The following is a 25,844-nucleotide window of genomic DNA, read 5'->3' as shown; positions in this document are numbered from 1 at the left end:
TTTCTACGTGTTATAGAGCACATGGAAAGGATTTATGAATGGAAGATATTTGAACTATGTATTTCTCAGGTACATAGGTGGTTCCATTAATTGTTGTTATCTTTATTATGCTGCTGCCCCCATCAGAAAGAGGTAGGTGAGTGGTTTTACAGAAAAAGATGGGGCTAAGATTGGTTCCAAAACACTCCCACCTCCCTAGAGGGTTTTTTCTTATATTATTTTTATATTTCTGTTAATATTTGGCCATTAGCATTGCATTCAGGCTAAACTGCATTCACAGTACACCCAAGAAATAACAGTAAACCATTAGCAGAGTCTCAGGGCTTTCAGTCCCTTCTTTATATCACCTCACTTGGCACCATGGTGATAGCATGTATCTCAGAACTTAAAATTCAGATAGTTTTGAACTTGTGCTATAAATATTTGAGCAACACCTTTCCCACTTATTGCATTTTTTAATATTAATCATAGTAGCATGCCACTTATGAGGAAAAACATGAATTTTAGCCACAATGCATGAAATATTAGGCATAATTGAGATTTGGAATTCATTCACTCTACAGAGGATTTTCTTCATTGCAGAAATTTTTTGTTAATGACCAAAATTCTTCCTATATGGATAGGGTTTTTAGGTTTTCAAGTACAAGATCTGTGATTGTTCATAAAACTGCTCACATCCAGTAATTCATTGCATGCTGCCCTAAGCAGCAATAGTAGTTAATTGCCAGTGGGCCTTAAAACAGCTGAAGCATCAACACTGCCATCCGTGCTGGGGGAACATGGGTGAAAATGGAAGATTCATGGACATCAGCTATGCCAATGTCAGCTCAGCAGTTCTCTCTTTTGAATACATAGGATTTGAAAACTCTGGAAAACATCAGATAAATTTTTCTTGGCCATAGCCTTGGGAATTGTTTTAGCCAGTTGTATCGTTCCCCCCAAAAATTGCATGTGTTTGTCCTTGGTCTCTAGTATTAGGACTGACCAGCTCTGTGATTCAGGGCTTTGTGCAGTCTGTCTCATGTCCATCTCCTAGACCTGGCTCTCAGAAGAGAATCCAAAGCTAACAGTGACATAAAGAAAAGGATTCATGTAAAGAACCTTTATATATTGATGGTGTTAGCTTTTACTATTTTTATTGTCAGTGAAAAGAAATCAGTAGGTTAAAGGCATGTAAGCATTTTAATTTGGGAGAAATGAATATCAAGTTAGGCCTGAGATCCGTAACTTGGCTGTGCTCTGATGTGCATCAGTCTGAATTAGGGAGATACATTTATGAATTTATGTCCAGCATGGGAACTTGAGGTCATAATAAATATATTTTAGAATCAGAGTGTATTTAAGGTGAACAAAGCTGTGATGAAACAGTTCAGGATAGTAAAAAAGATGTATGCAAAGGTTCTAATCCTGAGAAACTAATTTTGTCTGTAACTAGAAACCACAGAGCCATTGCTGCTTATTCCCAGTGTCAGGCAAAACATGGCACTATAATCCCTGATGCTCCTTGGCAATGTGAGAAGGGGCTCACAGGGAATAAATATTTGAGACTGGGTAAGTGAAAAAAATTGTACAAGTTGAAGTGCATTTGAGTCCAGAATATTTATGTGGTGTTACATAGGAGCTTTATGCTGCTCTTATATAAATGCTTAATGTCAACATCTGCCTTAGTGCCCTCTGATTTTGCCTCCATAAACTAAAAGCATTGCTGGCTACCAATGATGCTTTTCATTCTCCTGGTCTGACACCCAAGGATTATTTCAAGTCCTGATTACATCTGCTTTGTGATCCTGTTGGAAGGAGAAAGGTTGAGATGGAGCCTGGGAAAGGAATGCAAGTGAGGGATGCTGCCATGCCACAGTGGCACTGCTGTGTAGTGACTGATGAGCTGCCACTGGAGCAGGGGGGGCAGCCAGGCTGGTGCATAAGGGTAGGAATGAAGAAGGAGCAGGCTAGATCTTCTATTATAGGACAGCTACTGGCCCACTTTTCCAGTTTGCCATCTCTCACTTTATTGTTTTCTTACTTCTGTCCTGCAAAAAGAGGAGTGTAACTCCTGCAGCCCAAGATGTATGATCAAGGGTTAACAGGCAGAGGAGCCTAGAATGAAGAATCTCCTGTGCTTGGTGACTATCAGGAAAATCAGTCTTTACCACAAAGCAAAACATATATTTAACATTAGTTAAAGTCCTAAAAATAGGAAGGACAGACATACAACTCTTAGAAGAGAAGCAGATAATCAATTTGTTATTGATGGTAAAGTCGACCTCCCACCTTCCAGCTATAGGATTTCTACATTTATAATGCTGTATTTCTCATAAATTTTATACTTCGTGATATGAAGCACATTATACATTTAAAAGGAACTAAAAAGGACATTGATTGTGTCAGCTAGAAAAGAAGTCTGGGTTCCTTTTATTCATGGTGAAACAATACAAATACATTGTATTCAGTATGTCACTTCTATCTAAAGCTTGTGGGAGTTTGTCTTGTCAGTGAAGTAACACCTCTGTATATTCAGCCAGCTACACTGGATGCAACATAGACTTTGGCTGCAGTGGTCTGCTCAAGGCAGTACTTTTTTGCAGATAGAGAAACCTTGCTGTAACTGGAGTTTGACAGTGAAGAGAACAGAAAACTGCTGCCAAGGCCTCAAAGTCATTCTTACAATTCCAGCATCTAGTCATTATTTTGGTATTGGCAGTGATGTAAGCAGACAAAGTGTTAATAGTCTGAAAGTGCCATATTTTCTAATAGTAATGTAGTTTCTCCTTGGGTTATTGAAATTTCATGGAAGAGATGGGGCAAGGCATGGAAAAGACCAGACTGTGCTTTCATGGGCCATAAGGGCTCAGTGCCAGGCTGTGAGGCTGAGCAAAGGCAGCAGAAAATGCTGGCAGTTAGCTTAATATGGTCCCCATTTCACACTTTCCACCAGAGACTTTGATGGCCAGGTAACACACTGCTATTTTCTTAAATCCTTGCTTCTCATCCTCTGTCACCTTTCCATAAAGGTTCTCTACTAAGCAGTCTAACTCAGTGTGACTATGTTGCAAATATAGTAAAGAAAGGCAAGAAAAAGAGAAGAAGCTAAGAGACAGGAGACAATTCCTCCTGCAAGTGATGCTCTGACTGCCTTGCAATGTGGTAATGATCTCACCTCCCCTGCTCCCTGAGCTCTCTTGCACTGCTGTTAAATATGGTGAAGAGAAAGATTTAATCATGCCAGAAAGACTCCCAAACTTAATTTAGTTTTGGATGGCTCTTAAATGAATCACAGGCACAGTGAAGTGGATTTATGATGACAGTTATAATTGCAAGTGCATGCTGAGACTTTTTACTGAGTTTGCTAGTTTTGGGTTGTGGTGTGCTAGGGATTGGGGAAAAAAAACCCCAAACATTGGTGCTTGTACTGTTGGTAGTATTGAAACATTCTTGCACCCTAGAGTTTTAGAAAGAGTAAACTACCAGAGAACAGTGTCTGCAGTGCAGCCTCTCTCTTCTCAAGTACCTTGTTTCAACAGGTCTGCTGTTCTGCTGGTTAGTTTGAAATAAAGGACCTAAAATGTTGGAAATCCCATGGCAATGCTTCCCAAATGCTTTCTAACCATCAGATGCCAGGCAAACTTTGAGGTAATTGACAAAAAGATTCCTCCAATGTGATGGATGCCATACTTCCTTCTGTTGCATGTGAGCTGCCTGTCCAAACTGAACCTAAGAGAAATTAGGGTGAGTTGCAGGTCATGTCAGCAAGGGCTGGAGGACTGTTGCAGACATGCAGGAGAGTGGGAAGTGTGGCTTTGTGCAGCAGTTGTGAGGGATCCTTGGTGGGTCTTTTTAAGTACTTAATGTCTTCTTTACCCTTTGCTTTGTAATTTGTTAGTGTTTGACATCGGTTGCGTCAGGTCATTACAACTCCCTGTTAATTGCACTTAAGATGATAGAGGCAGGAGCTGGTATCTGGCTCATGGAGGATGATGTACTACTTAGCTGTGATTACAAAGTACCCTGGACTTCTCTGAAAAGGACCTCAAAGCCATGGCATTAACTAAGCAGGAGGAGGGGAATGTGAGTTGTATTCAAATTAGCTGTTTTCTGTAGCTACAGTGGAAATGCCTCGGGCTCAAAAGGATGCATGAGGTCTGTTGGTGGGTCTTGAAATCTTTCTGCACCCTTTCCTTCTACTGAAACACTGTGAGAGTGACTGCAGAAGACAAGAGCCCAGGAAGGACCCTAAGCAAAAGACAACTGAAAATCAGATAATTTTAGGCCAATGAGAATCAAATGCTGTTGATCAGTCACTTTTTAACTTTTTCTCCTACTTAAATTATTTGACTGCAGTTTGCTTGATGTTTTTTTAAGAAGTATATAATATTGAAAAAGGCAGGTTGGTATGAGACTTCTGATCGTTTAAGAGTGAAATAAAAGATGTTGAGGTTTAGATTTTACACCTCAGAAGGTATTTGCTCAGAACTGGGTACAGCCCTAGTCCTTTCCAGGGAAAGGGGGGAAAAAAAGCTTTTTCCAGCTTTTTTGCTGAGCTGCATTCAGTGATTATTGCAGAAAGACAGAAATATCCCATTCTGGTTCTTCTCCCAAGGGCTGGAACCAGTGCTGGTTTCTTTTGGCTCACAGACGGACAGCTAACATCCTGAGCAAAGCAGCCTTCTTCTGTGTTTTGTTAAAACACAGGCTTCACTGTGTTTTAACAACAGTGATATTGAGCATAGGGCTGCACATTTTATTATCTGCCAAGTACCTTTGCAGCAGTGTTTACTAAGACCAGTTTAATGACAATACACTTCTTCCCATTATATATGCAATGAAGGGAGATGTTGTAAAATTACTGGTAATAAGAAATGCTATGGAACCATTTACTACACAGGATAAGTGCTGCATACTTTGCTGTCTCAAGCACAGGTAGCAGGTTAGATTTCTTTTTAATTTTAGAGAAGATGTTTGATGATAATCACATCTTAGAAGGTTTGTTTAAAGCAGCTCATAAGTGTTGATCCTTTTTGGACTGTCCAGACCTTCTGAATATGCAGTGAAATGCTAGATAACTGCTGAGAATAGATTTTCCTATAGGACTGATGGTTCCCAGGAGAGATGGACACATTAGGAGAAAAGTTCTTGCTGCAATGTTTTTAATTCTTTTAATTCTTGCTAGATCTTGAACAGTCAAAGACTTAACAAAATCAAAACATCAGAATAATTATTTTGATTTCATGATATAAAGTAGGATGTTAGAAAATAGGTCTGTTCTAGACCTCATCTATTCACTGACTTACTAGTACCAGAAAGGTCCATATTGTACAGTTTCCCAAATTGTCGCCAAACTGCAGAAAAAACCATCATCTGAATTTAGCTAAAAAATTTCATACAATCCCTTCACACCCATCTCAATTTGTTTCTCACTAATTTTGTGGTAAAATCTCCATTAAACGTGATCTGAGGAATGTTGACTTTCCTAAGAACATTTTATGTGAGAAGTTAATTTTCTCACTTGCCATCAATCCATTTGTAACACTTGGGGCTGATCCCTTTATGGCTGGCCCAGACAGTTACTGCTGTGAAAGATAGTGTTCACAGTCCTTCTCAAGAAACACCTGGCGTGATGTGATTAGCTCCTGTGTATCTCTGCTTCGAAACTGACTGTCAGACCAGAAGGCTACTGTTTGTTGGATAAATGCTGGATTATTCTGCTTATTTGGCTTTTATGTATCTTCTGTCTTATAATTCTTTCCTTATCTTCTATGGGATAACTTCTGTGCTAACATTCAAAAAATTTCCAAGATGCTCATTAGATGTTGTGCTAGTTCCAATAAGGAGAATGCAGCCAAGGTGGGCTTCTAAGGGAAGAGAAACAATGTAAAGGAAGAATTTAAAAGTCTCTCACTTTTGTCGATTTACATTGTGATTCTAACTACTCATTTTAACTATACTGTGCATAGATACGTACATTCAGTCAAAAGCCACTCTGAATGAACGTGCTTTCCAGGACCAGTAACTGCATTTGTTGCACTCTAATGCCTTTGTGATATCCTCAGTACAGAAGAGTGTGCAGTTAATTCTGCAGACAGGGTGATTACATCTACTTGGGAAAAGACCATTTCATGGGTTTTATGCTGTTGAACTTTAGCTTCGAAGAGTCTCATTGATGTGACAATCTCCAACTGCATCTGCTGAGCAGCTGGAAAATCTGAGACTGTATAAAAACCAACTGATTGTCTCTCGTGTATCGTATAATGTTATGGGTTTGATTTTTTAATCCATATGTTCCTCCTGTTTCTTCATCCTGATTCCATCATCATATGCTTTTGATATTTGAGGCCACTCTTGAGTTCCGTGCTGCATGCAAATTTGTTACACTCCAGGTGCTCTTCAGCTCATCTGAATATGTTAGTTGATGGCACAGAAGAAGATAATTTCTGCTGTTTTCCTTTAAACTTCTGTACTTCTGGCTGTTTATTGCTGAGTGTAGCTTTCATAAGGTCTTTCCAGTTCAAGAAATATGATTACCCAAAACTGTATGATTTTGTGTACTGTAAAGAACACTAGAACAACAACATCAAAAAGAGTTATTGATGGGTGGGTAACAACATTTGATTAATGCTTACAGAACATGATACTTTTATTAGTATAGGCCTCTTCTACAGGACCAGTATTATAGCGATGTTTTTGTTTCTCTCCTGGTGCATAAATGACACTTCAGAACAATGGTTTCTCCTTAATGTAAACCACAAAATAAGTCAAGGCACAAAATGTTGTTCAGATTACTCTCAGATTGAAGGACAGCTTGTCACAGCAGGTCAGTTTTGCCTGACTATCACAGTGTCATGGTTTAACCCCAGCCAGCAACCGAGCCCCAAGCAGCCACTCACTCACTCCTCCACCAGCAGGATCAGGGAGATAATCAGTCATGGGTTGAGATAAAAACAGTTTAATAGGAAAAGCAAAAGCCACGCATACAAGCAAAGTGAAACAAGGAATGTGTCAACCACTTCCCGTGGCAGGCAGATGTTCAGCCATCTCCAGGAGCGCAGGGCCCCATCCCATGTAACAGTGACTTGAGAAGGTAAGCATCGTCACTCCAAATCTCTCCCTCTTCCCCCCACTTTCTATTCTGAGCATGAATGACACATGGTCTGGAATATCCCGTTGGTCAGTTAGGGCCACCTGTCCTGGCTGCGTCTCCTCCCAGATTCTTGTGCACACTCAACCCCCTCATTGGTGTGGCAGGACAGACAGCAGAAAAGGTCTTGGCTCTGTGTAAGCCCTGCTCAGCAATAACAAAAACATCTCTATGTGGTAAACACTGTTTTCAGCACAATTCCAAAGCATAGTCCCACACTACTCACTGTGAAGAAAATTACCCCAGCAAAAACCAGAACACAAGGGAAGGCAGATTTTAGTAAAACTTGGATCATACGAAGAGGTAATTCATCATGAAGGAAGGAAAATACATTTTTAGCTTTTCATGATATCTTTTCTGGGTTACTCCCTGCAAGGCACATGATGGTGTGTTATTCTCCCCTACAAAGACAAGAGTAACACAGGTTCTTGTTAATAGATTCTTTTGGATGGATTACAGTGAAAGAACACTGCTAGAAAATATGCATATATATATATATGGTTTATTTTTGAACTCTTTAGTTGCAATGGAAAGCAGATATGTAGAAGTTTTGGTTGTTATCTATAGTAATATAGCAACATGAAAGTATAAAAATATTACTTAAGAAAATGAATAGGGGAAAGAAAGCAAGAGAAAGAAAGGATAAGAGTGAAAAGATACATTATCACCACCTGTAGATTTTTTTTTTTAATAATGGTCTTGATCCATCTTGATCTGTTGGGGGATTGGGGAAGACACCAACAAAACACAAAGTCCAATGGGTGGGTTAAAGTACACTCTGACTTCATGGGAATACTCAGGTACCTCCTCTGGGAGGAGGAGATTTCAGTGCTCTGGTGGAAGGCCGCAGAAATGAGTCTGGGGATGCTTTGAGGGTTTTTGATGGTTTATGTTCCCTTCTCAGCTGCCTCTGACATCGATAGGTCTAAGTGTGAATGTGACCCTCCCCTGGAGGAGGAGTTGGGATGTCTGAAGGAGGGCAATTTGGCATGATAAAAGACACCATCGTGTCTCCACAAGGTCTGCCTCTGATCAGCCTCAAAGCGTGGTTTGCAGCCTCCAGGCAGAGACAGTTCACCCCCTCTGTCTTATGCAGACTAGGCATGGCACAGCCAAAAGCTCCCCTCCTTCCTCCAGAAGTGCAAACCTGCCTCAGCAAAGCATCGTGGCACCTCCCCAAATGGGCAAATGCTTTCAGTCAGTAATCATTATTAGTCAAGTCTCACAGCATGTCACATGGATGATCCAGAATGAACTTACTATGAATATGCACCACATCTGTTGTGATTTGTCAGGTGTCCAGAGACTAGCTGTTGACACTAGGTTCAAAAATCGCTTCAGCCTACCTCTGTCTTTGAGTCTCTTACAGCTTAGTGGCTGAACTCAGTCCCTGTGGCTTTATACTCCACTTCCTTTCCATACCCTCCAATCAGACCAGTTTGTGTTTCTGCTGAGACTACCACCTGTCCTTACAATTAAAGGGAATATCTTGATAGAAGAAGCCTGGATGAAGTAGATTCATTTGTCATGAAAAATTATTTCCAATATTTAAAATTACTATATAGACCTTGGAGATGTTATCTGTGAAATTAGCTTTCTCTATCTCCCTGCTTTGCCTAGTCAAAGCCATCATGCTTAAAGGCAGGCACTGGCACAGTGCATTTTCTGTCTCATTTCTTTCCCTCTATTCATCTCAGGGGGAGAGGAAAGACTTGGCATTCATGATGCTCCCTTAATTGACTCTTTCTGCATGTGGAGATAGGCAGTTGGCCCTTGGACACTTTGATTGATTGGATGAGGCTATTATGTGATATGGAAAGGATATGCAGCAGCACAGCCATCACCACAAGCATAGAAAGATCTTATTTGGTGGTGTATATTGGCTGCCCCCAGTCTGCTTGGTTTGTCTGTCTTGTCTCAAATGCAGTTATCTCACAGAGCAGCCCACAGGGTGATCCTAGTGAATCCACTGCCACTAGGTACCAGACTCCAAGGCATGGCCCTCCAGGGGGAAACCCTTCTCACTCTCACTGCTAAGGCATCTGAGAATGTGTAAAGGAAAGATAATAGTCATCATTTTTATTTCTTCCTAGAATCCTTTTTTTTTCCCTGGGTAATTGAGAACAAGAGGTTAAAATTGGAAGATAAGGTGCAGAAAAGGGAAACTGCATCCTGATAAATCAAATCCTAATACGAGTTTCAGAGCGACTTCCTGCTCAGTGATGATTATAGGCAGTGAGTTGATAATAGATAAAATGTAAAACTTAGGAGATACCCATCACATTGAGGCAAAAGTCCTCCCACTAAAAGGACACAGTAGCAAGGAGGGTGTGCAAGAAAAACAGCTCAATGATAAGCGCTGTTGGTCTCGTGATGCTTCCATTTTTTATGTCCTACAGCTTCTGACTTCTGAAGTTCTGCCTGTTAGGGTGAGGTCCTCTTGTGGTCAGCCTGGACCCTTTGGGTTACCTGCCACATTAATCTTGTGTTCTTGTGAGGAACAGCATTTTTCCATTTCTGAACAAGGAGCAATTGTAATTTTTCATGTTGTGGTACTGCTGAAGGGAGTGAAAGGACAGGGAAGGTTGAAGGAGATTACTGTTGGAAGTTGTATTAAAGCACCAGAGTTTAGGATGCAAACAGAGTCATGTGGAATTAGTTCAGTCTTACTGCCCCAATACCCACAGGCCCTATTTCAAACTGCTGAGAAAGAAAAAGTATGGTATTTTAAACAGTGATTTTTTTTCCACTACCTTTCATTAAATCAGTAAAATGGAAAATAACAATTCAGCCCCTCAGTTGAAAAGCATGTTAGATTGACAGCTCTTGGAGCCCTAGGCTTGTACTTAGAATGAGAAATATATAGAGTACCTCTCCTTTATACACCTTAGTCATCTCTTGGAGAAGTATTTGCATTAGAGGTTAGGAAATAGGTCAGTCTTTCTGACGTGCCTGGTCTTTGGTAGAGCTACAAAGTAGAAGGGTGAAAGGAGGAGCTCTTCTTCTATAGCTCTGATTTCTTTTCCTTTGTGTGTGAAACTGCTGAAGACAGAGAGCCATGAGGCAGCTTACTGCACCCAGCCTGGGGAGCAGAGCAAGGCTGGAACTAAGCAGAACAAAATGGAATTTGTGCTGTGTGTATCATCTGCCATGTGAGGACAAGATCCCCCCCTGAGCAAGTGACTGGCAAAAAGCATGTGTTTGCTAAAAAGTGGGAAGGAAGCAAGAAAACAGAAATGGTCTCAAATATTTTATAGTTCTGTAATTTTTGTTAATCTCTCTGCTGAGAATCTTTGTGACAAAAGAGGAAAAAAATAGATCAAAGGAAATGTTTTTGGCATACTAAGGAATTTCAAAATATCAAGAGTCTCTGCAAGAATCATACTGTTCTGGTTCGTAGAGGTGGAAGCCTAACAGTTCAGCACACAGTCATAGAAATGTCCAGGTTTCCACCATTTTATTACCATTTCTTCAGTGAAGTTCTCTTCTGTTGCAATCTGATTTTTTGATGCAAGCCCCACAAATCACTGCTACCTCATTTCTGCTGGTCAGCTCTCATGTCCAATTTGTGCAAATTTCCTTTATTCTACATTTGCATTTGATTGTTTTGTCCTCTTGGAGGACTGACCAATGATGAATTTTAACCTTTCCTTCCCTGTCAAGTGTTACTGGAGTATGATTTAGCATTGTATCCAAGGTGCTTGCCTCAAAGTTGTGTTTTTAATAATTCTATCTTTTCTTCATGTTAAACATAGGACTGGTCATCAGAGGATATAAATAAAGGCACAGGTAATAGTTGGCAGTTCCCTTTTCACCAGTCCCAGTCTGATGCTGGAAGCACCACTGTGGTATGAAGGAGTTGCCTTTAGCCTCCTTGGTGAAGGAGGTGGAGATTGACTCCTGTTTCAGGCTGTTGCCCTCCCTTTTACTGAGGTGACATCATGGTTCTGTATCTTGTTTGAATTCTTGTATGCCATTCCCCTAAGCCTGCCAGATTCCTTCTGCCAGATTCCTTCTGCCACCTTCCAGTTTGATCAAATTTCACATTCCTGTCTGGTACAGAAGAACTACGAATATCCTGAAAGATTTCTTGGGTTGTGGGAAAAGGGGACAAGAAAAGGAATGAATAGAGCTTTGTTGAACAAAAGGCTGGTATTTTTTGGGGGGAAGATGTGGGCATCATTTTACAGCCTGCAAGTTTTTTGGGTAAAGTAATTATGGAAAATAAAAAGGATTAAAGTAAAGAGAAACAGAAATTATTTATCATGACATTTTTAAATGCCTCCCTGTTTTCACTTTGTCTTTTAATTTTTGTATTTAAGTCAAAACACTTGGGCTGCTTTAAAAAATAATCAAAACATAAAGGGAGACTACAAATGACCATGTCGAAGAGTAATGAATCCAGCAGACAGAAGGACTTGTGTCCAAATAAAAAAGGCAGAAAAGTGTAGGCTGGAATTGGTATTGACTATGCAATGTGCACAGTGCTAATGGACCTGCAGAAGAAACAGGAACATTGCAGCCATAAAGTAAAAACCTGGCCCACTGTGAATACAGATGAGATTGGGAAAAACAGTGCTTTTATGGGGCTGCTTTTGCACACATGGCCTCTTGAGCTCACCTGTTTATAAAGTCAGAGTGACAGGATGTAGATTAGCAATCAGTATCCTCATTTAGCCGTTTCTCCCTGACTGATTTACACTGCTGTGATTTCTTTTTTCTGTTGTCTTTTCCCTCTGGCTGGTGACGATTTGCTGAGCCCATCTATTCTCTTTTACACTGTTGTTTTTTGTAGAAGCTGTAAAAATCAAAATGCAGATCAGTTACCTTTCTTTGTGTGTCTATGTGTGTGTTGCTTACAGTTCCTACCCTAGCCTGTGCCACCGGCCAAGGCTCAGTCAGTAAATCTTCCAGGAGAAGCAGCTTTGGTACAGCTGCCATGTCCCTTTTGCTGTGAGTTGATTTTCCTAGACATCTTTCACTCAGATTATGGAGAGATGCTTAATCTATGTGCTCCATCAAAGTGTTGGTCAATAAAATCCTATTTAACTGGGTGGCACCCATAACTTTCTTTTCCCATGTCAATCCCTTGAAAGGTAGTGTCCTGTTAGGCACTGAAGAGATTGTGCATGTCAGGAACTGTAGTTCAGCATCTGTTTGGGTGCCTGCAGGTAACTGTGCTTTTTTCTGCTTCAGCATTGCTTCTGGATTACACACTTGAGCAGTTTCCTGGGGAAGGCTGCCTAGGGGAGCTTCAGGGCAGGAAGGAAGAACACTCAGAAACAGCCAGGAATGGCGGTCCTGGCATTAGGCTGTTTGTGTTTGGAAATGAGATGTTTTCTGTTCTGGCAGTGAACTGTAACCCATTTGAAACATGGGCTGGCAATGGACTTTAGGCTGTTCTCCGCCATAGTGTTGTGGGGCCTGCCAAATAACACAGTATTACCTCTCTCTCTGTAGAAGCCAGAGACAGAGGCTTGGGTGAATTTTTGTACCTCTGCATACAGATAACTCATGGGGGACCCTTCAAACTTAAAACGAGCAGACAAGGTCATAGCTGGGAGAAAGCCAGGAAGTTGTGGACATCCCTACCAGTCTTTGGGCTATTAGAATATGCTAAATAAATCTACATTAAACTATTAATAAGGATGCAAATTGATAATCCTATACAAACAAGTCCCATTTTTTACCATATGCAGAGTATTTGAGATTGATATCATCATAATTTTATATTTTGGGAAACTGTGATATAGAACTATTAAGGCACCTACAGTAAGATTCAAGATTACAAATGTAATTAGCCGCAGACCCTGACTCTGAGAAAATTTCATTTACTGGGATTTAAGTGTCTGCATCTAAGATATTGTCTAATTTTGTCATTAGACTCTTAGGGCACTAAGCTACTCTTTCCACCTTGAAAAAGCTATCTGATGTCTCTAAAATAATACTTGCAGATCTCTGCAGACATGATAATATAGTCCTGGGATATTTGGTTAGTAGTTTCTAGAGATAAATATATATTGTGATAGGATAGAGATAATTCATATCAGAACCAGAGTTCCTTCATCTTCTCTTCCTCTCCTTTTTTCCCACTCACAAGAGCACTCATGAATCACTTTGGCCTTTCAGCATGCAGTAATGAAAAGCTGATTACCATACAGCTCCCCATGGGTCAGCCTCTCTCTTATCCAGCATTGGTCACTCAGGTATCACTCCCTGTGTGATCAGAGTCTAGGGGTCTCCAAATGACTAAAACATGGAAGTTAGTGGATGTGCTAATAAGCCAAACTGAAGTTGTATAAACCTCAAGGAACAAGTAAAGATTAAGAAAATGTTACCTGACAGTGAGAGCTAAAAACCAGTGATTTTCCGTGGACCAGGGTAAAAGCACAACAAATGCTGTTACTGAGAAATCTTTGCAAAGCTGCCCTGCAGATGCTGTTCAGAAGCTGTGTTGCAGTGTATTGGGCACAGAGCATCCTGTGCTACATTGTGTGTAGTCCTGTTTGCTTTGCAGCACCACCTGCTGCAGTGGCAGTACCTGCAGATGAATGGGGAGTCGTGTCATGTCAGTTTAGCATCTCTGCCAGGCTGGGGAGTGAGTCTCATCAGGGCTTCTCACAAAACAGGCCTTGACATATATAGGACTTCACTAATCTGGTGCTTCACAAAAGTATGCAATGTAGACATGCCTTAGAATTCTATTTCTGGATTATATAAATATAGGCAAGTTCATTTTTCTGTGCCTTATGTTGCCCAGCTGCAGAAAAAACTTCCCCAAAAAGCCAGATACTTAGGACTTTCCAAAAACCATAAAAGGGTTGCAATGTGGAAAAAATTATGAATCACTAAGAACTTCAGATTCTAAGATGAGAAAAGCTGAAGACCAGCAAAATCTGTACTTTTTGCTAATATTTGACCTTCTGTTTCATAGTTTTTCTTAATCTTAATGGACATCCTCCCATGAGAACAGGTAGAAACCTAACCTAATGAATGATACTTATTTTTGTGTTATCTAACTATTTTTTCTGCTATTACTACTTGACAGAGAGTATTTTATTCTTCATCAGTACAGAAATGGGGGCCAGTCTTGGTGTTGTTAATAATTTGAGTTCATCTCCCCAAAAGAACAACACTGCCTAGACCAGCAATGTGTATTAAAATCTGTAAAGGTCAGCTATTTTCTTTTGAAATAGCAGTAACTTTCTGTCTTTACTTTTCTACACCTGCAGTGCTATTGCAATCCTTGTGTGGTTGTTGAGACACAATGCTGTATTTTTTTGAGATACACAAGCAACCTTTTGTAGATAAAATGCTGTAGTACTTGAGCCACTCAAGGGGAAAAAACTTTCTTGTTCCTTTGGCATTGAAAAGGTAAAATTATTCATTGCCCTTTATAAGGCACTAAACAAATGATGAAATTTTGTATAGTGTGTCAGTGATTGGCTGGATGTATTTAACTTGATGGTGATATGAGATTTACAGAGCACACAAGAAGGAGCCTTAAATAGTTTTACCCATTGACCTTTGCCAAGATAATAAAGCCTGAATATCAACTCCTCACCACTTAAATTGTGTACTAATGAAGTGCCATTGGGTACTCAGCTACACCTCTGCTAGTTAGAACTACTCCTAGTCACACAAGTAGAATGTATATTCAAGAAATAAAAGTATAAAAGGTGTAAAGAAAGCGCTGTTGTGCAGCTTAGAGTAAAATCCGACAATATGAAGGAAATTGGCAAAATAAGTTGAAATGTAATCAGGAGGCTGAAGGGAGGAATTGTGGAGAAAGATTAGAAGAGTTCAGTACATATTGATTGGTACATGATAACCTGACGAAAGGATGGCGAATCAGCTCTGATGGGAGGACTGCCTTCACCAGGAAGAGGATTTGTTTAAGGACGTTCACAGGACAGGAATATTGGGTTAAATTAAGAAAGGAAAATGGTGAATATCATACTATCACAACAATGAGCTGGGGTGTGTGTTTGTTTTTGTTTGTTTGTTTTTTGTTTTTTGTTTTGTTTTGTTTTTTTTCTTTATTTTGCTGTAGCAGGAATAATAGAAAAAGGTGGAAATCTCATCTGTTAGGCATTGGAAACTAGGATGGTTAAAATGGCAGAGCAAGGCCAGGCTGCTCTCCACTTCTATGAAATACGCTCGGTAAGAGGACAGGAAGGGGAGGAGCTCCATGATCTAGCCAGCTCTTCTGCTTCCAGCTTGAATCAATCTGGGAAATGTATGCCCAGAATCAAAACCTGGAAGCGTCTTCCAACTTCAAAAGACCTGTTTTCCTTTCTAAATCCTGTTAATGACTGGATATGTTTTCCTAATTAGTGAGTACACAAATAAATTTATACAGTATGCAAGACACTGATTATCGAAGTAAGTTTTGTTTGATTCTTAATGTAATTACTTGTTATAACAACTCATACTGAATTAGGAAGGGTTACAATAGTTAATGGTGTAAAGATAACATTTTGATACTTCAGCTTCTTTGCTAGGTCTCAAAGAATTGTGGAACAAACTCCATGTTTGGGCAAACTAGAAACAATTTATGTGCTATGTATTAGAGTATCAGATGAGAACAGACTGTTGCTACGGAGGGTTTTGTCAAATGCACTGCAGGGAAAAGCTGTTGCCAAAAAACCTTCAGATCGCAAGCTCAAATCTCAGTTAGAAGAGGTATTCACAGACTCATGTGAGAAAGAGAAGTATGGAATGTTGTTTCCAGTTTGCTGGTGAGGAGAGCCTACAATAAGGTTCATTCTTTCCAGCCAGTGCATAAGCAGAAGAATGTTAGTATGCTGCTATCTGTTCATCTTTGTGGCAGGTGGAAGACAGAGACTTTTCTGACTGACAAGCTGTCATCCAAAATATTATTCATCTGCATAAACCCCGAAACACCAACGAAAACATAGTCCACTATTTAGTTCACTTGCATTTAGTCCTGCTCTGTCACGGACTTTGTTTGATCTTCGGCAAATCAATTAGGTTTTCATGAATAAAAGCAATAAATCCTGACAAACTCCAGTGTTGCTCCCTGTAGTGCTTAGGGGCCCATCAGCTCTTAGAGTAAAATCCAAATCTGTAAGTAACGTGCTCAGGTGTGAAGCAGGCATTAAGTCAGGATGGTGCTCAGGGCAGCCAGGGGGCGAGGGAAGCAGGGACAGGCTTCAGGCAGCCAGTGGTGCATGCCAGGAGGAGGATGTGCCAGTCCCCTCTGCTGGGTGCAGGCTTGCTCTTGCTGCATCCTTGAGTTTGATGCCCACAGAAATATGAAATTTGCATTCTAAAAACCCACTTCAAGACTGAGATGCCACATAGCTGTATGTGGTCATACAGCCTGCAGTGTGTTGTGAGACCTTGGGTGCTCTGCTTACATGCATTGCTTTTACTTCCCCCTCTTCCCACTCAACAGAGGTTTCTTTGATGCCAGACTCTATATTGCTTGCAATTCTATGCCTTCATCCCTCCACGTGTCAAGTTGCTCACAGGATGTCCTCTGCTCTGTCTTTTGGTTTGCAGGCGACTGTTCACTGAGATGCCTGTATTCTTTGTGTTAGCAACCCTGTACATTGTGCAGGAAGTTTTAGTGCAACGTTTGAAAGCTGTGGAAGCTTGGGAGCTTCTCACACTGGCAATCTATCTCTGAGGGGTTTTTTTAAATTACATTGGTGATGTTCTGTTGAGCTGTGTCAGGAGTGGGTGAGAAAAGCACTGTGATTTCCTCTTCCAGATGCAGATGAAATTAGGGAAGTGTGACAGTCCCACAGCAATCCTGCTGGTTTTGGTGCCTTTGTTGGAGCACAGCTGTGCCCAGCAGCTGGTCTGGAATCAGAGAACCAGGAAATTTGCACAGTTAGCAGATATAAATAGAGAATCTGTAACTATGAGAGATGCTTAACTCTGCAGTAAATAAATTCTAGTCCAAAAAAAAGGCCAATTGAAATCTTAAAAAACTGTCTTGTGCCTCAATTCTTCCCCTTTTGAGTCTTTCTCTATCTGCAGAATTTGAAAGAAAAACAGGTGCTGTATCTATAGAGTCTTACCATCTATGTTTCAAGTGATGTCAAGATCAGTCCCCTTTCCGTTACAGATTTAGATTATTTTTAGGCTTGTGGATTATTTTCCAGTTTCCAAAGGAATTATTGACCTCTTCATTATTTTGACTTGTTTGATATTCTGAGAATTTTTCAGGGTTTGTCTGATGAAAAGTACAGATGGCTCTTGGATCATCCAGAAAAGAGAGGGCAGCAGCCCAGCTGTGGTGGACAGTGGGTTGTGTCCCTGCACAGTCCTGGCTTTGCAGGGTGACAGTGGATGAGCTGTCTTCTATTTCTGTCTCAGTTTCTGCTGTGAAAGTAGGCCAGTTCAAAAGACACTCCTGAGTGCATCTTAATGCTTTGAAATGATGTGGAGGACTTCAAATAACAGGAATTGAGGACAGGAAAACCATCCTATGAGGAGACCTACTCTTTTTCCTCTTTGATCAGAGTACGTCAGCTGCTTATTTTAGAAAACAGCTATTTGTGGTTGTATTGTGGTATAGAGCTGTGTCTTATCCTTTCCAGGTGTAAATTACGAAAAGCTTCTTTTGAAACAGCCCTTGCTGATCCAGAACTTTTGCAGATGGGAGTGGAAACCTGGGACCTTGTCCAACAAGTGATAGTGAGAGCTGGTGGCAGTGACACTACACACAAAACTGACTGGGATTTGCTGTGTGTCTCTGCTTTCTCTTCTAACCCAGGGAGGAGCCACACTGCTGTCCCTTGAAAAAAGCACCTAACAAGTACTTCTCGGCACTAGTGGGCCAGGTCAGGAAACAATTACAGCCTCCTTCACCATCTAATGGCCTCAGGCAGTCCTGACATCCACCCCTCGCTGTGCCCCCAGAGTGTCTGAGCAAGTGCACTGGTCCCTGGGACCCATGGCCTCTGCATCCCCATCGCCTGCTCTGCTCACCCAGCAACTGGTGGCTCGCTTGATTTGCTAGGTTCCTGCTAGCAACCCTTCTGGGGAAAAGCTTAACACTGTGTTTGTCTTCAAACAGACTTGAAATACATCCTGAAGTGTATTAACTCCTTAATACACACAGCTTTTCCGCCCTCTGGGCTTCCCCCGTACCCTTGCAGCCCTCCAGGAGTCCTTAGGAGAAAGCAGAGCATGATATTCACTACAGATGTTGCACTGAACTTTCAGGATAGTGATTAAGCCCAAGTGTAAGAGCCTGTGATTCACTTTATATTGAAAATAGAAATGTCTCTCTTTCTGCTAAAAAGGCCACATGCCTGCTTTTGTGGGTGAAGAGCTTAATGTCCCTTTTCTCCAGTGATATGGGGAATGATGGCTCATGTATTAAGTTCTGTGATTCTAAACTCTTGAATGACTTGGAGAGAATTTTATGAAGGAACCATTTTTTCTGTATGTGTCCTAGGAACTTGTCTTTCATCATGAGTTGGACAGTTTCACTGGCCCTCACTTGCACATTAAAAGGGGAGCAAATTGAGGTGTCTTTGGTGATAGTATGGAATTAGATGTCAGTAACCTGTCAGAAGTGGATTCCAAATGTGTCTGTGCCTGACATATAGTACCTTCAATACAAGGGTTCGTTAGGTTCTATTTTTCCCTTGGTGACATCCTTTTAATATATTTGGCTTACTTTGTAGTGATTGCTTAAGTGAGAATCTAAAATATGCTGTTGAAGAGAGGTAAATGACATTCCTTTCTACTTTCAGATCACATAAGGAAAATCACAAAGTGACTTGTTGAATAGATCTCAGGAGTTCTAATTTGTGTCCTTTTGCTTTAGATATGAGGCCCACATTATTAGGCCAGGTTGGATGGGGCTCTGAGCAAGCTGATCTAGTGGAAAGTGCCCCTCCCCATGGTAGGGGGTTGGAACTAGATGATCTTTAAGGTCCCTTCCAAACCAAACCATTGTGTGATTCTACAATTATTAGGGTATCAGTGGAAGCATAATAAAGAGGTACTATTAATTATAGTTTAAGCAAAGTGGAAAGGCAAATACTGACTTGTCTGAACTAGCTTCCTTTGGTTTAGGTGCATAGCAAGGCCAAAAACTCTGCCCATACCTGAGTCACCAGGAAAGTAAATGATAGATAGCTGACAGTGATTTGGTTCTGGAATAGCTGAAATGTCCAGTAAATCTATATCACTGGAGTAATTTAGATGGTTTAACTCAGCATTTCTGCATGTGTTCAACGTTGGTAGGTTTTTCATCAGAAATTAAGATGACATTATCAGTCCTCAAAAGATCCAAGCCTGAACTTTGGCATTATTATATTTTTTGTTGTGGAGTCTCTTATGTGTGACACAAAACTGGAAATCAAATCTGGCAGTCTGAGTCAGTAATCACATCCCTGATGAAAATGTGTTTTGTCACTTAAAACATACACTTTTGCTTCACCAGCAGCTAGTGCTGGAGGAAGCAGCATATAATTAAATGTTGCTGAAAAAGGTGATTGTCAATCCAAATCCAAGAGCTGCAGGTCAAAACAGGATTTATTTCCTTGTCTGCTGTCTATTCTGCCTACTTCAAAGTTACAGTTTCACCATTAGATGGCAGTTTTAACACCACAGTTCACAGAATCATAGAATATCCTGAGCTGTAAGGGACCCACAAGGATCATCGAGTCTAACACCTAGCCCTGCTAAGGATACCCCCAAAAATCATCCTATGTGTCTGAGAGCATTGTCCAAATGTCTCTTGAGTTCTGGTTGCTCAGTGCTTGACTTTGTTTGGAAGAGTGAGGGCGTGGCCTGTCTTCCTCTGGTTATGTATTTTTCTGCTGTATTCCTCCCTTTGTGGTATTCGGCCTGGCCAGCACAGGAGGATGTTTATGTAGTGTAAAGAAGTGATGTGCTGTGGAAGGCCAAGTGCTGTGGCTGTAACTGTGTGTTCCCCAGGGGAAAGGGTGCAATGGTGGCTCAATACAACCCTTGTTGCTTTGATATTCTGCAGAATCTTGTTCTGACTTGATAAAATTGCTGTTAAGAATGAGTCAGCCCTTAACTGTCATTGAAGATTATGGTATTGTGTATTTGGGAGCACTGTGCATATTCTGATTGTTTTGTTCTAATGCTGGATGGAAATTGAAAGAAAAACAGGTTTGAAAAATAGAATTAAATTTTATTTCAGTTTACAGGAAGTAATTTTCTGATGTGCTTTGTTTATTTCCTGGTGCAGGTCACTTGCTGTTTTTCATGTTCTTTGTACTGGCAGTAACAGGAGAAAGAAAAATATGAAAGATATGAAAAAAAGAAATACCATATTCTGATGCCATGAGCAGTAGGAGGGGGAAATCTGGCAGGTGAAGTACATACAGATAGTTGAGTTTAGATTATTTTTTGCAATGTACTCAATTTTAAACCAAAGGTGTCCCTATAGGCAGTTGTTACAATCAGGCTCAAACAGAGCCTGTTGTTACGAAATAATTTTTGTCTAAATAATTTCTGAAATTGTACAAGATCCTTAAGAATGTAGAGACTTCCAGACTGAGTTCTTCTGTTTCCTTATATTGGCTTTAATTCAAATTTACATCCCTTGTGGGAAGGCTTCTGGATGGTGTCCCAAATATTTTTCCAATTGGAGTCCATCTGGGGCACCAAGGCTTTATACCAGTTTCACAGGAGGTTCTACTATCATGCTTCAGCCACAGGTAACAGCTGTTGGCTGCCTCTCTGTCCTTGTGGTACTTGGAGTGCTTGTTATCTCCTGGGTTGGACTCTGTGACTCTAAATGTGGGCAGATGTGAAGAGCACATCTGTTTGGCTGTTCCTAACTCCTCCTGCTTGCCTGGGCAGCAGCCAGACTCCTCTCCCTGCACCTGAAGGCTGCATTTGCAGAGTTGCAGCCCAGCTTTCTCAACCCCTTCCAGCTGGTGCAGAAACAGTAGAGGTGCAGATTGCAGACAGCCCAAGAGAAGGAGCTAGCAACAAGAAGTGGGAAAACTGAAAGAATGCCTTCAGATGTAACTACTTTTTTTTTCTTTCCCCTCAGTTTTAATTAGTAATGATTAATGGCTTTTATCTCTATAGAGAAATACCATTTGAGAGTAGGAAATGTCAGACTCTCTCCCCTGCCACTTTTTTGTCCTTGTATAATAAGGGAAGAGAAAATTTTCATCCTTGAAGTAAACACAATTTGCTGGTATAGCCAGTTCTGGTCAGGCTTTCTCAGAGCCTGGAAAAGCTCATGATGGATTTGCCACAGCTTTTATGCAAAGTTAATCTGATAGCCATGCTCCCATCTGCTTATACCATGCTTTGTTAAATTGTGTTGGACTCTGTTCTAATAATCTCACTTCCTCTGATACACTTTGGAGATTTGGCCAAATAATACATGTGAAAGCATTCTCCAGTCCTCCAAACATATATCTGAACTGGCCAGCCCCCAAATTTACCTTGTCTTCCATCTTTGTTCTGATTATTTTCCTTCTTTTTGTTACCTAGGTAACTCTTACTAGGTACCTATTTCATATTCATATCAACAAGAGCTAATTGCTGTAAAAGTATTGTGCATCTAATATCCTTTATGGGTAATTTTCAGCAAATAGGGAGTGATTAACTGCCCTGACCTTACATGTGATCCCAGTTATCTAAATGGGATGGGTTTTGCAATTTAGTCTCCTAGTTCCATCTCTTCTGCACTTAGGGGCCTGGGAGACATTTTAGGTGAAAGCAAACTGTTTTTCCACTGTACAGAGTGTTAAGACTGTGGCTGTTGATGTTTTTGTCAAACACCTAAGTTTTTATTAGGATTCAGAATCCATTCTTAGAGATTGTACTTTCTGCCTGCCACCCAGATTAGCAAATATGTCATATTCATGATGAGTAGCTTTATTCCTCCCTTTGTCTCAGACTTCCTCAGAGCACAGGCAGCCCTGCAGGTCATTCTAAACATTGATTTTTGGATGTGGAAAACTTGGTATTAGTTAGAGATTACAAAGTTCCTATTTTTCTCTGTCTAAGGAATTTCTGAACTCTGGTCTTTAGGAAAAAATGGTTGATGTTTGAATTTATTACCCCACCCTTGTGACAGAGATATCTACTGTACCATATTTAATGGTTTTCTGAACAGTGCCAGGACTAACAGTGATGTGGGTGAGGGACAAATTGTTCCTTGCTATTGCTCTGTAAGTATTTCAGGTTCTCAATCTCATAAACAGATTGTTCAAAAGCCTGGACAACCTGGGAAGACCACAGTGAAGTGAAGCTTTTTATTACCTGCCCACTCCTGGCAGAGTTCCTTCCCAGGAAGTTCATTCTGCAGGTGTGCTGCCTAGCATTGAGTGAAGGTGTATGGAAAGTGACGGCAATCAGGAGGTGCAGTCACTGATAAGCAGATATTGAATTTTACATTTGAGACAGTTTACAGGTCTGGGGGGACCCTCTTCCCTAATAGGCTATGTTTAATCTACTGCTAGCAATCCAGAGAGTAAATGTCCCTCTGGACTGTAATAGAGTGGACAGAAGTGCTTTAGACAGGATAAATAGCCAGTTATTCACCATTAAAGCTCTCCTAACTTAGAGATTTTCATTATGTCTAGTATAAAGAGAACAATACATTCTTACATCTTATCTGTAATGGATGCAAGTGTCTCGATATGGGGTGACAATGTGACAGCTTTCCAATTTCAGTTAGGAGCAGGAGTGATCCAGGCAATTCAGTAAAAGCCATAGCCATCCCAGAAGGTGATCTGAAAATCTTTTGCACATAAATGACATTTTCAGTCTAAGATACCTGGTGATTTCAAGATTTGGTTGGTCTTGTTTTGAATAGGAATAGTCTCAGGCCTCAGCAGTAAGTCCATGAGAGAAGCAGCTGAAGAAAATCCAGTTCTGCTTGATTGTGACATCAGGCTGGTGCTTCTGGAGTATGACACTCTTCACTGCATTTTGACTGACACCCTGAATTTCAAAGAGAATAAAATCGGCTGCACAATGGTGAATGTGAAAGTTTTAGGATCACAGCTGCTGTCATAATTTATATTTCTACAGTTCTTTTGACTGGAGAATCCTATTAATTGCCAATGCTGACTAAATCTTCACAGCTTCAACATGAAGCAGGATTTATTATCATTTTCAATTCCCATCAAGATGACTTGGAGGCTCTTGGAGCTCAAAGAAGAAAAAGGTTAATGGGATTCTCTTCTCCATGAACCCAAATCTTTGAGTTTTGCACTAAGGGTTTGTTCTGGCTACTGTTATTTGTAAATGCATTCATTGAATGCCAGTTTAGGCAGTTGGACCAGTACACAGTCCTGCACTGTAGATCCTGCACTACAGCTTTGGCTTGTAGGAGTTTAATAATTGTGTGATAATTATGACCAGTGTTAAGGACTATGAATTTCTAACTGGGTCCTTACCAAAAGATACTGGTTTTGTAAGACAGCAACTGCACTTGGTCATGTTTGGAGTCAGAGAAGGACAGCTCATGGACATTTCTGTAGTTGTCCAAACACTGAAATTCTGTGTAATTTGGGTCATCATTAGTACATAAACATCTTACACATCCATGCCAATTCTTTTTTTCTTCCTTTTTTATCTGAAATTCCTTTTATTTTAAAAACATTTATCTACAAGTACTGGAGTTGTGAAGTGGAATTTGGTCTGGGATACAATCATGTTTTCAAAAGGCAATGTCTGTTACTTGAAAGTAGAACTAAATTTCTTTTATCTGCTGGTGAAATTTATAGGCATGAACATGTACATCTGGCTTCAGCCTTCATGATCCTGGCAATATCAACTGACATTCCATGCCAGCTACTAGTTTCTGCTTCTCTTTGCCTTTTTGTCATGGTTCCAGTAATTGAACAGTGGTTGCAATTAGCTGAGTGAACAGATCTGGCTGTTGCATCTCTGCTGATGACTTCATTAGGAATGGACAGAGTCTGTGGGATGCATGGAAATCTGTGTCACCATTTCAGCACTGTCTGTGCTGCACTGACAATGCTGCTCTCAGATGGGGATCACTCTCAGATTAGTGGTTTTGAGAATGTTTTTAGGGAAGACAGCAGATCTGTGATAGGAGAAGAAAACGCTCTGAATGAACCTTCCTCCAGATCCTAGAATTATAAACTCAGTTTAGTTTATCTTGTATTTTAAGCTTGGAAGTTGTAGCCTGAGACCCCAAATTACATATTATCCTGTATTTTCCCATAGCATGTATTACTGTTGTTACCCTCCTAATTGCTACCTGCTCTGTTGTATTGGGCTTCCCTTCAAAGATGACCTGTTTTCCATCCTTTGCAAGGGTTGTGACATTCTTGTTTCCATGAAGCTGCCTGCCTTATATGAGTTTAATAAATAGTTACCAAGTTCCTCTGCTTACTTATTTTCAGCACGTCAGTGTCTCACTTCTGGCCCTTCCTGAATCACTGATTGGCTTGAAGAATTTTTGCTTTTTCAGAACTAGTATGATATGGACAATTTTGACCTATTGTTATTAGACCAATGTTTTCCATTTGCTCCCTGTTCTGTTAAAGTACTTCCAGGAATTTACAAAGTTTAGGGATTTGGGCTGTCAGATGAGGAAAAGGAAGGAAATGAAATTGAGGGTTGTCTAATGCTGTGAGCCTTCCTTAAACCAACAGTCAGAGGCAATAGTAGTTAGTTTTTCTTTGCCATATTGGAAAAACAGAACTGAGAAGAGGTTGTTTATGGATTTTAAAAAGGTTATCAATGTAGTTTACATCACAGCCTTGCTTTTCAAAAATTATAGACTGATGATCAGAGAATAAAAGAATCATCAAGGTTAAAAGAGACCTTCAAGACCATCTAGTCTAACCGTCAACCCAGCAGCACCATAATCACCCCTAAGCCACATTCCCAGGTGCCACATCCAGATGCCTCTTGAACGCTTCCAGAGATGGTGACTCTGGAACCCTTTTCCATCTCAAATCAGTAGCAGTTTGCAGGTGTAAGGTGATGTTTGTGAAAAAGTGCAATACCCAGTGAAATCAGGGCATTCTGGCACTTGGCAGTGAATAATCATGGTTGAAAGAGATCTCTGGAAGTTGTTGTCCCCACCACTTGCTTCAAGTGAGACTAACTTGAAGATTGGTGTTTCTGCAGCTGTTCTGTTGCACTTTGTGGCAACCCTCATTGTGTAATTTTTTTCTTACAATTTTCTTGATTTTCCCTTGCTACAGATTGTGTCTGCTACCTCTTTTATCACTTTATGCTGAGGTAAACCAAACATTTTTGCTGTAATCTCCCTTTCTCGGTGCACATTATTCAGCAGATAGTGATCAAAGGTTTCATGTAGCTTGACATGAAGAGGACTCAAAGATGTTTGAACTAAACAGAAGTGGTGTCACTTTCTAAAGTGCCACCCATTTAATGCAAACTCTCAAACTCTCGTTTTAGTATCATGTTTCCCCATTATGCTTCTTTACATTGAGGAGCAATTTTTCTTCTACCCTCAGCCTCCTTGCCAGAGGTTTCTTCCCAAATAATTGTACACAGCTCTGTAAATGTTAGAGTGACATTTGGAGTAGATTTGAAAAGCACATGTGCTCCTTCTTGGTTCTCCTGAGTCTCTGCCAAGCTTCAGAATGGCAATATAACCTCACTCCTCACCTCCCAGGGCTAGCAATAACATTTACAAGCTACAGTTTCCTCTGTCTGCAAATATTTCCGCTGTGGTACTCAATGCTCTTACAGCTCCTCCCTAGGCCAGTTCTTC

General features: G+C 40.6%; 1 protein-coding gene across 4 annotated transcripts in view; it reads left to right on the top strand.

The window, feature by feature from the left end:
- The window catches only part of LOC102042939 (neurexin-3), a 394,756-nt gene that overhangs the window by 253,007 nt on the left and 115,905 nt on the right, over nt 1-25,844 (top strand). The gene's annotated exons all lie outside the window — the stretch shown is intronic.

The sequence above is a fragment of the Geospiza fortis genome, unplaced genomic scaffold (assembly GCF_000277835.1).
Source record: "Geospiza fortis unplaced genomic scaffold, GeoFor_1.0 scaffold54, whole genome shotgun sequence".
In the NCBI taxonomy this organism is placed as follows: domain Eukaryota; kingdom Metazoa; phylum Chordata; class Aves; order Passeriformes; family Thraupidae; genus Geospiza; species Geospiza fortis.
The sequence above is the reverse complement of the archived record's forward strand: the minus strand, read 5'-3'. Positions and strand labels throughout refer to the sequence as shown.